This window comes from Phocoena sinus, chromosome 8 (assembly GCF_008692025.1).
Source record: "Phocoena sinus isolate mPhoSin1 chromosome 8, mPhoSin1.pri, whole genome shotgun sequence".
NCBI classification, from domain to species: domain Eukaryota; kingdom Metazoa; phylum Chordata; class Mammalia; order Artiodactyla; family Phocoenidae; genus Phocoena; species Phocoena sinus.
This window is the reverse complement of record NC_045770.1, coordinates 30,457,576-30,473,592: the sequence shown is the minus strand read 5'-3', so window position 1 is coordinate 30,473,592 and position 16,017 is coordinate 30,457,576.

Sequence of the window (16,017 nt, the reverse complement as noted above, 5' to 3'; positions counted from 1 at the left end):
TTTATTTTGGATGTTCTGTGCAATGGTGAAAGTAGGATATTAAAGTCCCTTACTATGAATGTGTTACTGTCGATCTCCCCTTTTATGGCTGTTAGTATTTGCCTTATGTATTGAGGTGCTCCTATGTTGGGTGCATAAATATTTACAATTGTTATATCTTCTTCTTGGATCGATCCTTTGATCATTATGTAGTGTCCTTCTTTGTTTCTTCTAATAGTCTTTATTTTAAAGTCAATTTTGTCTGATATGAGAATTGCTACTCCAGCTTCTTTATGGTTTCCATTTGCATGGAATATCTTTTTCCATCCCCTTACTTTTAGTCTGTATGTGTCTCTAGGTCTGAAGTAGGTCTCTTGTAGACAGCATATATATGGGTCTTGTTTTTGTATCCATTCAGTGAATCTGTGTCTTTTGGTGGGAGCATTTGTCCATTTCCATTTAAGGTAATTATTGATATGTATGTTCCTATTCCCATTTTCTTAATTGTTTTGGGTTCGTTATTGTAGGCCTTTTCCTTCTCTTGTGTTTTTTGCCTAGAGAAGTTCCTTTAGGATTTGTTGTAAAGCTGGTTTGGTGGTGCTGAACTCTCTCAGCTTTTGCTTGTCTGTAATGATTTTAATTTCTCCATCAAATCTGAATGAGATCCTTGCTCGGTAGAGTAATCTTGGTTGTAGGTTTTTCTCCTTCATCACTTTAAATATGTCCTGCCAGTCCCTTCTAGCTTGCAGAGTTTCTGCTGAAAGATCAGCTGTTAACCTTATGGGGATTCCCTTGTATGTTATTTTTCCGTTGCTGCTTTTAATATGTTTTCTTTGTATTTAATTTTTGACAGTTTGATTAATATGTGTCTTGGCGTATTTCTCCTTGGATTTATCCTGTATGAGACTCTCTGTGCTTCCTGGACTTGATTAACTATTTCCTTTCCCATATTAGGAAAGTTTTCAACTATAATCTGTTCAAATATTTTCTCAGTCCCTTTCTTTTTCTCTTCTTCTTCTGGAACCCCTGTAATTCGCATGTTGGTGCGTTTAATGTTGTCCCAGAGGTCTCTGAAACTGTCCTCAATTCTTTTCATTCTTTTTCATTTATTCTGCTCTGCAGTAGTTATTTCCACTATTTTATCTTCCAGGTCACTTATCCATTCTTCTGCCTCAGTTATTCTGCTACTGATCCCCTCTAGAGTATTTTTAATTTTATTTATTGTGTTGTTCATGGTTGTTTGTTTCATCTTTAGTTCTTTTAAGTCCTTGTTTAATGTTTCTTGCATTTTGTCTATTCTATTTCCAAGATTTTGGATCATCTTTACTATCATTATTCTGAATTCTTTTTCAGGTAGACTGCCTATTTCCTCTTCATTTGTTAGGTCTGGTGCATTTTTATCTTGCTCCTTCATCGGCTGCGTGTTTTCCTGTCTTCTCGTTTTGCTTATCTTACTGTGTTTGGGGTCTCCTTTTTGCAGGCTTCAGGTTCTTAGTTCCCGTTGTTTTTGGTGTCTGCCTCCAGTGGGTACAGTTGGTTCAGTGGGTTGTGTAGGTTTCCTGGTGGAGGGCACTAGTGCCTGTGTTCTGGTGGATGAGGCTGGATCTTGTCTTTCTGGAGGGCAGGTCCATGTCTGGTGGTGCGTTTTGGGGTGTCTGTGGATTTAGTATGATTTTAGGCAGCCTCTCTTCTAATGGGTGGGATTGTGTTCCTGTCTTGCTAGTTGTTTGGCATAGGGTGTCCAGCACTGTAGCTTGCTGGTCGTTGAGTGAAGCTGGGTGCTGGTGTTGAGATGGAGATCTCTGGGAGATTTTTGCCGTTTGATATTATGTGGAGCTGGGAGGTCTCTTGTGGTCCAGTGTCCTGAAGTTGGCTCTCCCACCTCAGAGGCATAGCACTGACTCCTGGCTGCAGCACTAAGAACCTTTTATCCACACAGCTCAGAATAAAATGGAGAAAAAGTAGAAGTAAAGAAAGAAAGAAAGAAAGAAAAGAAAGATGATAAAATAAAATAAAGTAAGATAAAATAAAGTTATTAAATAAAAAATAATTATTAAGAAATAAAATTTTTTAAAAGAAAAAACAAACACACACAAAAAACGGACGGATGGAACCCTAGGACAAATGGTGGAAGCGAAGCTATACAGACAAAATCTCACACAGAAGCATACACATACACACTCACAAAAAGAGGAAAAGGGGAAAAAATAATAAATCTTGCTCTCAAAGTCCACCTCCTCAATTTGGGATGATTCGTTGTCTATTCATGTATTCCACAGATGCAGGGTACATCAAGTTGTTTGTGGAGCTTTAATCCACTGCTTCTGAGGCTGCTGGGAGGGATTTCCTGTTCTCTTTGTTCTCACAGCTCCGGGGGCTCAGCTTTGGATTTGGCCCCGCCTCTGCTTGTAGGTCGCCAGAGGGAGTTTGTTCTTCGCTCAGACAGGATGGGGTTAAAGGAGCATCTGCTTCGGGGACTCTGGCTCACTCAGGCCGGGGGCAGGGAGGGGTACGGAGTGCTGGACGAGCCTGTGGCAGCAGAGGCCGGAGTGACGTTGCACCAGCCTGAGGCGCGCCGTGCGTTCTCCCGGGGAAGTTGTCCCTGGATCCCGGGACCCTGGCAGTGGCAGGTTGCACAGGCTCCCCGGAAGCGGGGTGTGGATAGTGACCTGTGCTCGCACACAGGCTTCTTGGTGGCGGCAGCAGCAGCCTTAGCGTCTCATTCCCGTCTCTGGGGTCCGCGCTTTTAGCCGCGGCTCACGCGCGTCTCTGGAGCTCCTTTAAGCAGCGCTCTTTATCCCCTCTCCTCATGCACCAGGAAACAAAGAGGGAAGAAGAAGTCTCTTGCCTCTTCGGCAGGTCCAGATTTTTCCCTGGCCTCCGTCCCGGCTAGCCGTGGTGCACTAACCCCCTGCAGGCTGTTTTCACGCCGCCAACCAGAATAACCTATTTTCTCTAACTCACTAACATGCTTTTCATCCTAGAGAGGGAAGTAGTGAAAGGAATTGCACAAAATAATTGCAAAATCATTTGCAAAAATTAGTAACAGTAGAAAATCTGACAGCCCTGCTGCACATGAACTGGGCCATTCCCTTGTATTCCTTCACACTGATGAGCTTGGTTTTTTTTTTTTTTTTTTTTTTTTGGTACGCGGGCCTCTCACTGTTGTGGCCTCTCCCATTGCAGAACACAGGCTCCGGACGTGCAGGCTCAGCGGCCATGGCTCACAGGCCTAGCCGCCGCTCCGCAGCATGTGGGATCTTCCCGGACTGAGGCACGAACCTGTGTCCCCTGCATCGGCAGGCGGACTCTTAACCACTGCGCCACCAGGGAAGCCCTGTTATTACTTTTAACAACATTTTCCCCATAGGCTTGAACATATTTGATCCTCAGGGATAGATTACATTTAATTATCCATTCACATATTTATTCATCTATTCAACAGATATTTACTTAATATCTTCAGTATTCCAGTCATCTAAGGTGGAGACAGGAGAAATGGGTCAGTACATTTTCCATGGTACGTTGAATTTGTGCTATAAGAGATTTGTACAAAGTGCTACAATCGCACAGAAGACAGACATTAGTTCCCCTGGAAGACTCGGGCAAGGGGAGACAGTAGAGTTGGCCTGGCTCCGTGGTTCCTGACCTGCATTAACCTTCATTCCTCCTCTTGGAGGTTTGTCAGATCTACATATCCATATCCTTTTTTAATCTTTTTTTTAAAAATTCGATTGCTTCAAAAATAATCTCATTCTAAGCAATGATATCCATGGAAACATGATTAGTATTTTGATTTCACATTCAGTATTATCCCTGTACTATCATCTGTGCCTACAGTGGTTTGCTTTCCACCCTTTGGGAAAAACCTGAGGGTTTCTCCTCCCTTCTCAGCAATCCAACCTCCTTTTCTGAGAGCATGAACTCGACAGGCAAAGTAGAGGGAGTGTTCATGCTGTATTCTTCCTCTTCCTCCTCTTTCCTTCCGAGCCCATTTGATTTCACAGAATTCCACAGGCTTTACAAATCTCTGCCCTCAAATTTGTGACCCCAACATTACCTTGTACACAGTAAGTACAAGGTAATGGACTCGTGTGGACTTCCAATGTATGATGGGTAAGAATTTAGTTTGCTCCCTGTCAGTTTAGTGTTTAACTACAACTTCCTCTTCTCAATGGAGTATTACATAAGTACAAGCAGAAAAGGGGAAGTGAATGAATTTCTCAGGAGAAATCAAATCTTTTTTTTTACAGAGTACTTCTGATGCCTGCAAAGGCAAGAGATGTCAGGAAAGGAGGTATTTTCTAGGACAGGTGGCACACAAGCCATCTTTCCCAGCCAAGGTGAGGGAGTATGCGTGGAGGGGCTGTCACCTCAGTTCTTCTGGTGCTTCCAGCCAGGGATTTCCAGTCTCACTCAGTAGCCATGGTGATAGGAAAGGGGACCCCTGGTGAACTCAGGGAACCATGATTGTGGTTTAATAAAGACTCATACAACAATAAATCTAGGGGTTATTCAATATAGTGCTTGGTAACTAGTTTTTTTAATTGCTATACACTTTGCCCAAGCAAAATCCTTTGTATGTATCCTCCACATAGATGAAATTAAAGCAGTTTTACTCTGATTGAGGTGGAGTGGAGGTTGGTGTACTTAGTCCTCCACTTCTAACCTCTGGTTTCTCACTCCCCTGCTGCCACAATCTTTGGGATAATTGCTCATGCTAGAGAGCTCTAATGTGTAAGGGCATGTGCTGACTGCTAACTTTTCCCTTAGTTAAATAATCCCCAGTCCATTCTTATTCTTGGTGTTCTTCACTGCTGACAGTGTGGAAGCCCTCATGCTACATTCCTTCCTATACCATACGTTCCATCTTAATCAACTATGGAATGTTCTTTAATGCTCAGAAGTCCAACTTAATTTGGTTCTGTTTCAAATTTTCAACTCATTTTGAGGTTGAGTTTCTTTTCTGTTTTAAGCAAATCTTGCCAATGGTCTTTGATCAGAAGCATTCATCATTTGATGTGTCATGTTGAGGAAGCTCCACCCCATACCATCTCATCATATTTTATTTACTCCTTAGTCAATCATTTTCACATGATAATTGACAATTAGTGAATACCTACAGTGTGCTGGGTGCACTCTCTGAGACTTTGTATACTTTGTGCATTTAATCCTTACAAGACTCAGGTGGTAGAAAATGGGATTTGATCCCATTTAAAAAATAGTAAGAAGTTGATGCTCCAAAAGGTTAAGTAAGTAACCCAAGATCACAGCACAGGTGAGATGTGGAAAAGGCTGCTGAACCCTCATCAGTCTGACCCTAGAGCTCTGGTAGTCTTCATTCATTATGCTCCAGTGTCCCCAGGCCTGAACACATTCACACATTCTAGAAGTTCTCACTCCTAAGTGACAGAAAATATCACAAGGAATAAGAATTGGCACAATTATCTCCCACATTCCCATGAGACTAGGGAAGAAGACTTCCCATGGCACCAAAGGTCTGATGCCACATGTTCTTACCCTACAGTCCTCACCAGGTCTTTACTTCACATGGTATCCTTTTAGATTTTACCATGGAAATCTCCAGCTGGAAGGAGATAAATTAAGAAATGAAATCACACTTGGTATGTTATGACATGGTCCAGTGGACGCAGGAGGGAAAAATGAAACTACTGCATGGTATAATTTGTAACCAGATTGACTTTCGTTCAAATTTTGTTTCCACAGTTCACCAGCTCTGTGACCTTGGGGAAGTTACTTACTGGTAAAGTACAGATCATAAAGGTTAGAATGTGGAAGGTGTTCTGTTAAGTGGTAGACCCCTTCTCCTTGCCTTTGCTTGTGTAATGTGTGGCAGTCCAGGCTTCCTAAGACTGTAAAAACACATGGGCACAGTTTAGATTTATCTTCCTAGTCTCAGTGCTCTTATCATCCTTCTGCTTGCCTGGAAAATTCACTCCTCACCCTAATACTAGATGCAGTATCATTTGGGCATCCCGTGGGTACAATATTTGCTCTACCTTGCTTTTTCTGCCTGAATTCAAAGGCCCAAGTATTGTTGTATAGCTTTCATTAGTGGAGCGCTTTGCAAACATTTCATTTAATTATCTAAGATTCCTCTTCACTTTTTTTTCTTAAAGGACAGAATTCTTATTTCCATTTTATGATTTTCCCCTAAAGGAACTCCTCTGCAGTGGTCATTAAGACATTCACGGATATTACTATCTCACTGGGAGGGATTTCATGAAGATGAAAGAGCTGAGAGAACCATCTCCCTCCTCACCCAGCTGCTCCAAAAAGATGCTGTCTGAGGTCAGAATTTGTTTCTCACTGCTAGTCTGCTGCCACCACCACCATTGCTGGTAAAATTGATTGTCACTGTTGGCTAAAACTGGGCAGACTGGAACAATGCTGTTGCAGCCTGGTGCAAGGGAGCCATATTGCAATTCTTGAGAATCAAGGCAAATGTTCTGTCTACTGGCTGTGAAAGATGATAAAGGATCCTCTTTGACCAACTCTAGTCAGACCCCACTAAGCCCTCTAGGCCTCAAGCCTGGCGTCCATTCTTTTTGGGTCTGCTTTGTCCAGTTGTAACAAGAATCTTCTAAAAGTCAGGTTAGCAGAACACCCTACCCTCGATATCTCTAAGTATTTGATTGCCTTGGTCAGCCTTCAGCAAGAATCCTGTCAAGTCAATTTAACCAGAATCTCCCTCAACCTTAATGCTTCCTTTTAATAATTTTCTATCCACTGACGTCCACACTGCTCTTTGGCTATAAATACCCCCTTGTCCATGCTGTATTCAGAATCAAGCCTAGTTCTATACCAGTTCTATACCAATTCTCTCTCCCCCTATTGCAATAGCTCTTGAGGAAAATCTGATTTTACCATGTTGACTGCTGTCCAGATCTGTTGTTTTTTTTTTTTAAGGAAGGAGAGGTGCCATAAAATCACCCTTGGGCCCTCAAAGTGTGCTCTCACTCATGCCTCACAGTCCCACAGGGAAGTGCGATGATTGCGCTACTTGCTTCTAGGATCCTGTAATCCCCAACGGTTGCTGTGGAAAGGTCCCTGCTGGTTTAAAGTGTGTCACAGCCAAACTAGAGAGACCCAAAGGACTGCAACTCCTGTTGAGTCACCCTCACTTTCCCACCTTAATGTGAATCCTCTGGACCTCCTTCCTCCCTCTATTGTCTCCCACTGTCCAGGATTTCTCATTCAAATTCACCTGAGATCAGAAATGTTTGTGCTCCTCGGATTCACATTTGCTCCTCAGGGTGGTCACGTGATGATAAGAAGCAAGTTGCTTGTCTGTACCTGGAATCAGAAGTCTTTTAGAAGATTTTATTATTGCTATTTCATTTGCTCTGGTAGTTTACTCCATCTATTAGTAATTTTCTATTTTTGCTACATTAATCAATATCTTTTCAATGAATATTTTTTCTCTTTCTTCCCCTTCTTATCCTTGTCCTCTTTAATCCTAAAAGAAACTTTCCAGGATCATACTTCCCCTTCAAGCTACTTCTCTGTCTCTCTTTTTTCCTTCATAACAACATTTTTTCTGCAAGGAGAGTTTATACTCCCTCCCTCCACTTCACCATCTGGTACTTAGGAGATGATCCATAACTATTGACTGAGTGAAGGAACAGATGAAGGGATGGATTTTTCAGGTTCAATTACTTGCAAAAATACCTTACTCTATGATTAGATTAGTTTATTTTATCTTCTTAAGGATGAATAATTGCTTAAAATATCGTAGAGAGAATGAGTGTATGTTGACTGAATGGTCTGAGTGAGACATTGTACATAAGGATTGATATCCTTTCCCAAGGTCATTTCATGTCAGCTTTGACTGCACACTTTGTTCATTTTCATGCTGACAATATTTCCTCTTTTGTGTAATTTATCAAACAATCAGTACGATATGCAGATTTATGGCATATCAGTACAGACAGAAACCACGGTCCTTGTACAAGCCAAAATATCTCTTAAGTGTAGCTCTTCCTAAGAAGTTCAAACTAAAATGGCTTGTAGTATGGCTCAGCTGAGATTAGTCAGAGCCAGCCTCTCCCAGCCCCCAACCCTGTGCACAAGGGTTTGAGATATATGAGGATGCTCAGGACACCTCTGAGATCTTTGTCATGCTGCAATGACCAGACTATCACTTGCTTGTTTGTGTGTCTTTGGTTGTATGTTTATCTCTTACCTTCAGATCTGTTTTCTGTGAATCATGTTTAGATGACGAATCAGATTATGTTCTATTTTGCTAAATTTGCTTCTGTTTTTTGACAAAGAGGAATATTACACAATACAAAAAACTATAAGATTTGTATGCATTCTATTTTTATTTTTTTATTTTATTTTATTTTATTTTATTTTTCTCAGTTCTAATTTATTATAATGCCAACTGGTTTGAGCTATTGTTTTTCTTCAATTACTCAACACTTGATCAAATGTGCACTAGATGAAAGCAAAAATATTTAACATCTTTAGGGCTTTACACCTTTTACAAACATGATCTTAAGTCTGTCTGTGCAACAATACTATAAATCAATTAGGGCAGATACTATTAGTCACATTTTATAGATAAAGAACCCCTCACAGAAATTAAGGTACTTGCCTGAGATTGCACAGCCAGTAAGTAGTGGAGGAAGGAGTGAAACTCGGGTCTTTGGAGCACAAAGCAAGAAACCAAGCTCTCAGTGCATATCAGGAAACAATGCAGACATCTTGGCTTTTGAATGAATTGTTAAGGGAAGATAGATGATTATAGTAGCTTCACCTGTTTTCTCTTTGCTTGTCTGTATGTGTTTATTTGTATATGCTAACCATTTTTTCTTATCTCTCCTTTCCATTTTTATTTTAAGTACAAGTTGTCGAAAGTCAACTTTACCATTTAGTCTTTAGGTAAGAGATATTCTGTGACAGGAATAATACGTACAGACAGCAATGGATACAAGTACTGTTGGGACTGTGTAGTTCCTCATTTTGGGGAAGAGGTTACATACTTCTTCGCTTGCAAGAAAGATAACTTCATCTTATTAGGTGGAAATAAAAATGTTGCTTCATTGTCGTGTGAAAATTCAACTATGTGTAGAAGAGTACATATGGAACCTGAGTAGCCAGTGAAACGGACTGAACCATTTATCAATTCACTGCTTGTTAGATACATTTTTACCCATCAGTGCTTGTTATACAATAATGGAGATGATCCCAGTAAATAGTTCTCTTTTGTTGGCTAGCATCGTATTCAGTTGTGCCAGTAGTGGGCTCAGCAGGGACATTGGAAGAGACCTCTTCAGTCTCTTTTCTTGTTTCTGGTGTGCTTCTCTCTCCAGGTTCTGCAGTGTGTGTGTCCTCCCCGGTGACCAGCTCCTGTGGTGTGTGCATTCCCCAAGTCTGACTCCTGCTGATATGACCCAGTGGCCAGTAGTTTTCCATGACATTCCTTCAGTTAGGTTTGTGGTAGAATGCCTCCCAAGGCTCTTCCTTGTAAACAGTATCCCATGGCACCCCCTTGGGCAGCTTTCTAGAAAGTCCCTGGAAAGTTCCAGAAAGTTACTGGTACACCACCTCAGCAACTTCTCTACCATCCAGTAAGCTGCAGCCACGTCCTCTACAGTGAGATTTGGATTGAAGTCTTCAAGTGAGAGAAATCATTTGGAGCTCTATCTCAGCTGTTGACATAGATTGTATCTGTTATTCATGTATTCTTTAGAGTTCTCCTTACTTCTCACTGGCCAATCTTTCATGACTCAGCCCTCTTTAATAGTTAATAATTCTTTATATTAAACTTTCCCTGTTCAAATTACTATACAGTTTCTGTCTCCTCTTTGGACCCTGACCGATAAAACAAGTGTATGTTTGCCAGGAAATTTTCTCAAGAGTACAGTAATGGTAATGCCACGTTCAGCCTTTACAGTACTAATTTCCATAAATCCATTATCTCTATTCTCCTGAGCATGCCACATTCTGGGGGACTTTATCTTGGCTAGCTAGCTTCTTATTAACAGTAACAGATCTTGGCAAAATGGACATGAGTTTTCCACCTGGCATTCTTTGGAGATTTAACTAAAGAAAACTTAAAGGAGTTGCGTGTTTATATAGTTTGTTAAATTTTGGAAAATACCACTTGCTGTCTAATAGTTCCTGTGATCTGTCTGACATTCTTCTGTGGAATCCAGGAGAGATGATAAAATTGAATAATCTCCAAACTTTTTCAAACACTGAAACTTGACTAAATATAAATATGGTTTGGGGTTAGAGATAGAAGTTAAGGGACATGGAGAGGAAATTCTAGTTCTACAACCCACATTGTGTAAATTTTTAGAGATTCATGCAATGTCAGGAAGTGGGTTAAATATGGTCTTTGTGTTTCCCATGGGTGATTTTTTATCTCCAAGTTCAACTGAAAGGGGAAGTAACTTCTAATGTTTACCAATTTCTCATTACTATTTTTATGATATTACCATTATTTTCTATAGGTATTGTTTATATGCAAGGAATTCAAGATGGTGCCTGTCACAAATACATGCTAATATTTTAAAATAATTTTTTAATTTATCTGCATCTATTTTTATTTAATTTGCAATTATTATGATTTTTAATTTACCAAGTAATCACATTGTAAGCTAAAGGACAGAGAATTCCCATACTCCTAAAACCCACAATTATATCTTAAAATATTAGGTGTTAACAGTGGGTAAAATTGGACCTCTAGAAAGGCCAGTGCTCTCCACCTCAGGAAAAGCATGGTACCTGAGGAAGAACAGATGCCAGACTATGCTCTCCTCAAAGGGAGAACAGTCTGTTCTGGAGCTGAAGATGTATAGAAAGAGTGAATAGGGCATAATCATTTTCAGAGAAAACCCCTCCCAGGCCATGGCTAAGATCCCACAAGTGGCTCTCTCCATGAAACTGCACAAGCACATTAGTGGCTTATTATTCTCCCTGGCTTTGTAAGCCCCATCTGAGATCATAGTTACTTTCAGCTTCTGCATATATGTATATTAATGGCTACTTATTTGTGTATCTGCATATTTATTTCTATATTTCCACACACACATATATGAATATATAGGTGGGCACTCTGTGTGTGTGTATGTATACATATATACAGACATATATTTATGCACATATAGTTTTGTTTTCTGGGGATATATGAATTTAAAAGCATAGGAACAGCATAATTTATTGAGATAGTAGTTTGTATTACTTTGCCTTCTAATTTTTCTGAAATTTGTCAAGAAGGAAGCTAGATGCTTTGTCATCTCTAGACTTAGATTGGTTTCCAGGATGGAAAGTAAAACTCCTTCAAGGCAACATGTCTCTGCCCTTTGGAAATCTCAAGACCACCTGAATATCTCATCCTCCATGTCCTGCAGTGGGAGGGCTGAGGTAAAGGTTTGGAAAAGCATCAGAGGAGAAGGAGCAGCCCTTCAGTCTGGAGAATCCTGCTCCACTTTCCAGCTCAGTGGCAACAATATGTGGGAAGCCAAGATCCAGAGGACATCTGTGGCATGATGAGAGAAGCCTGTTTCTCACTAGGCACCTAGAGGAAAGGTACCAGTTGATCTTTTTGACAGGTGAGGAAAAATCAAGACTTAGATTATCCTCCCCAGTTGGGATGGGAGCAACACAGCTGAACTGACTTCAAAGTCAATGTTCTTTCTGGTTTTTGTGCTTTGTTCCCTCAAATAATGACTTTGGGTCTGAGGAGAGCTGTGCATGTGTGAGGATGGAGGTGGTTCTTTTACACCTTCCAAGCAGCAGCCTTGAAAAAGCACAGGATTAGAGTCAAAGGGCCTAGGTTTAAGTTCCAGCTCCTCCATTTATAAACTTCACAAACGTGGAGAATTTCCTTAACCTATCTGATGCTCAGTTGTAAAAAGGAACTTATAATGCTTCACCCACCAAATTTTTTAAAGCGTAACTGTACTGATGAATACTTTTTGAGTTGTGCTAATAAAAACTATAATTATTATAATTTCCCTAATAGATTTTCTCTGTGATCAGGTATATAAAGGAGAAATGTTGTACATAAAGTGTCTTTCTGGCATAAAAAGAGAGAATATAAACTAAAGTACCAAAAACATAGAACATATATCATAGAAACCCTGAGTGATTGATACTGTAAGTAGCTTCATTGTAAATGCTGAATAATTTCATAATCATAGGCTCATAATTTGTTGGATGGAAGGCAACATTTTGAAGTAAGAGGATTAAGATTTTGGGGAGAGGAAGATAAAATTTTGAATCCTAAGTCTCTTCTCAACTAGGTATGAAGAACTTGGCCGGTTAATCTCTCTATGGAGATTGGTCTCCTTGACTGGAGAATAGGAAGAATGATAAAAATATCTTCCAAAAAAAAGGTTTTTGGGAGAGTTAAATGGAACAATGTGTGTGATGTATCTGTAGTTCATGGTTTGTCACACTGAAACACATTTCTCAATGAGTGTTCATTCTTCTTAGAGTTTCAAGAGATCTTTTTAAAAATCATCTAATTAAACTCCATGTGAAAGATGGGAAAATTGAGAAATCCTAGGTTGTTTTATTTCTTAGAAGCAAAACAACTGGAAAATGATTCAAGGGATAGAGTGAGAGCATTCAAAGTGGATTTCAAGTTCCTAAAGGAATGTAACTCTTGAGGAAACTGCAGTGAGAGAAAAAGAGAAAAATATTTTCAGTTGAATTCACATTATAAACTATACATTGAATCATGTCCTTTATCAGTTTAGGAGCTTTGCCCAGGAGACAGCCATGTGGTCAGGTGTTCCTGCACAATCATCATCACCCAAGTTAAATGTGATTCTAAGAATAATTGTTAAAATGGCATGTCTCCAAGAGAGATAAACTGTGCCCTAAAGTCAAGTATCTTGCATAACCAAATTTTGGTTTAGCTAATGACAATGTAATACCACCCCATTAATCTTGTTGGGAAAGATTTACTGATATAATCACTTAGGATTCAAATTCTGGATATCAACAGATCTATCACTGCCATGTTCATGCTCCAGGGAAGACTCTTCCCAAAGAGGTGTGTTTACAACTGACCTTGCAGGGATCAAGTTTGTACAAATCTTTAAATATCTATGTGGCAGATAAAAAAATATGGCCTCAAATTTTTGGCATTCTATTCCCCCCAGCTTTTGAAAGGTCTATGTCCTTTCCTCTTAAATCTGGGTGAATTCTATGACGGCTTTGATCATCAGAAAAAAGCAGAAATGACATAGTGCCTTAGGAGATTGGCAGCCTTCACTCAAAAATCTACCTCTGCTGAGGCTACATGCTATTAGGAAGACCAAGTCAGCCAGATGGAGAGGCTGCATTGTAGGGGGTCAGGCTGTTTCCACCCTTCCAGCCAGGCGCCAGACATGTGAGTGAAGAAGCCTGCAATGACCAGCCCCAGTAAACATCTGACTACAGCCACATAAGAGCGGGAATGAGAACTGCACAGCTGTAAACAGTTAACTCACAGAATCATGAGGAATTGTCAGTTTAAGCCACTAAGTTTGGGAATTTTTTTTTGTTATGCAGCAATAAAAAACCAGAGAATCTCCCTTGATTAAATCTTTGGGAGGCCAGGTCATTCCTTCCCCTGCTCACTTACTGAAATAATGTTTGTCTACTGAGTTGCTGAAGAAATGTATCATGTAGTAGAGGGTAGTTTGATGTGCTTCTTAGCTGACTGAGTACATTATTTCAAAACGTATATCCTGCTTGCTTCAAAAATAGATTTGATGCCATGATTGAATTATTATAGAATTAATAAGTGTGTAAATGAATCATGAAATAAATAAGGTAAGGTTAGTCATGAACTCTGTGGAGGCATTTATCTCAACTGTCATATACATTAAATAGAATTTCATGGTCTTAATTATAAGTTGAATGCTTCATAATCTTCTCTCCAAAATATACATCAAAAGTGCCTACTCTTTTTTAAAATTTTTTAAAAAATTAATTAATTTTATTTTTGGTTGCGTTTGGTCTTTGTTGCTGTGCATGGACTTCTCATTGCTGTGGCTTCTCTTGTTGCAGAGCATGGGCTCTAGGCCTGTGGGCTTTAGTAGTTGTGGCTCATGGGCTCTAGAGCACAGGCTCAGTAGTTGTCGTGCATGGGCTTAGTTGCTCCACGGCATGTGGGATCTTCCCGGACCATGGCTCGAACCTGTGTCCCCTGCATTAGCATGCAGATTCTTAACCACTGCACCACCAGGGAAGTCCCACTTATCTCTTTTCTTGACTCTAACCAAACATCTTGGGAGTCCCCAAACATGACACGTCATCTAATATCTCCATGCCATTGCTTATGTGGTTCCCTGCACTTAGAACACCCTTCCTCTCCAAACTGGTGGCTTGACAACTCCCACTCATTCTTTACTCTAAGATCAAACATTACTTCCTGCTTAGACTTAGAGACCCATTTATTCATTCATTCAACAATCATTTATTGAGCACCTACTTCATGCTAACTATTATGCTCTTGAGCAACTTAGAATGGTAAATAATTCAAGGAAGTTGCATCCTGATATGAGACAAATTTGAGGCACTAGTTATAATAGAGAGTGAAAGTGCTTTGTGAGCACCTGGGCATGATGTAACACATCTGAGAGAACAAAGGGAGCATCTCAGAGAGGTAGCTCCTGAGCTGAGTCCCAAGCTCAAGGAGGTAGCTGGAAAGCAATGGAGAAAATGTGTGGGGGATAGCTTTTGTGGTTTATTTGATTTTCTGTTTAACCAAGTCAATCAAATTGAACTACAGAAGGTTTATTTTAAGAAGTTTTCATGGCAACAAATAATAAAGGCACTTTGAAGAAGAGGTAGAAAGGGAAGATTTCCCCATCTCCTCTCCCAACTTTTCCCAATTCTCCCTGTTCCAGTTGCTGGGATCTCACTGTCTCTATCAGAATATTAGCCTTGGTGTTAACAGGAGTGTTGAGGATTCATCTGTTACAATACAATTAGGTGCATAATTAATTTTTAGACTTGATTTTCAGTAGTCTGAATGCCAACTACACACAGAAAATGCTTCAGTCAGTAGAGTTCCCTGATTTTTTCCCCTCTGTGTAATGCATATCTTTACTTGTATATTATAGGCTAGTGCTATTCAAAGTGTCCTCTTTGCTGGTCCAGGAATGGCTTGTTATTATTCTATAATGAGATAAGTACAAAAATGGGGAATAAATGCTTCGAGGCTCTTCTAGCAGTTTGACAGAGATTTCTGTCTATTGAGTCTAAAAATTGAGCACTCAAAATGTTGTCATTTTATTTTCTTAGTAATTACTTTTTATTGTATTTCACAAAAGTATTGGTCGATAATTTATTGGGAATTTAAGAAGCTGGTCCTTCACAACCAGTGGTTTGAAAAGCACTGCTTTAGACCACAAGGTCTAAAAACCTTCTAATACTCTAATTTCTCTCTACCTTGACCACCTCATTCTCCCTTACTCTCTAAATTCTTGCTCTTTGATTTTCCACTTAAGTGTTTTTTCCTCTTGATGGCCTCCCATGACTCATCAGTATTGGCTTTTGGGATGGAACTTCTTCTAGGTGATCCCACAGCTCTGTGTGCTTCCGCCATATGGCCAAAGCACTTGTGATTGTATCACATAGACTGTTCACTTCTCTGTCTCCCTCTAGAGAATATAAGCTCTGCAAGAGGAGAGGCATGTCTGTAAATCTCTATGTCCATGTCTCTAATATAATGCCCACTGTACAGTAGACTTCACTGAATATCTAAGTGAGTGGGTTAGTCAATGAATGAAGGAGGAACAACTGCCATCCAACCTCCAGGAACCTGTTTCATGCGAGCACCTCTTTCTCCATTTAGAGAACAGTCAGGGCTTGCTTCTTAGGTAGACTGGCTTGAACTCTCTCTGCTCATGGTCTGTGAGGCATACACACCCTTCTACTAGGTTTTCAGTCTCACTCTGGGGCTTAGAATAAAACTGCTTTCCAGGCTGCTCTCCCCTTCCTTATCTCCAGGTTGCTTCCTAGGTGGCCTGGCCCAGTGTAACTTCCTAATGTAGTCCTAATTAT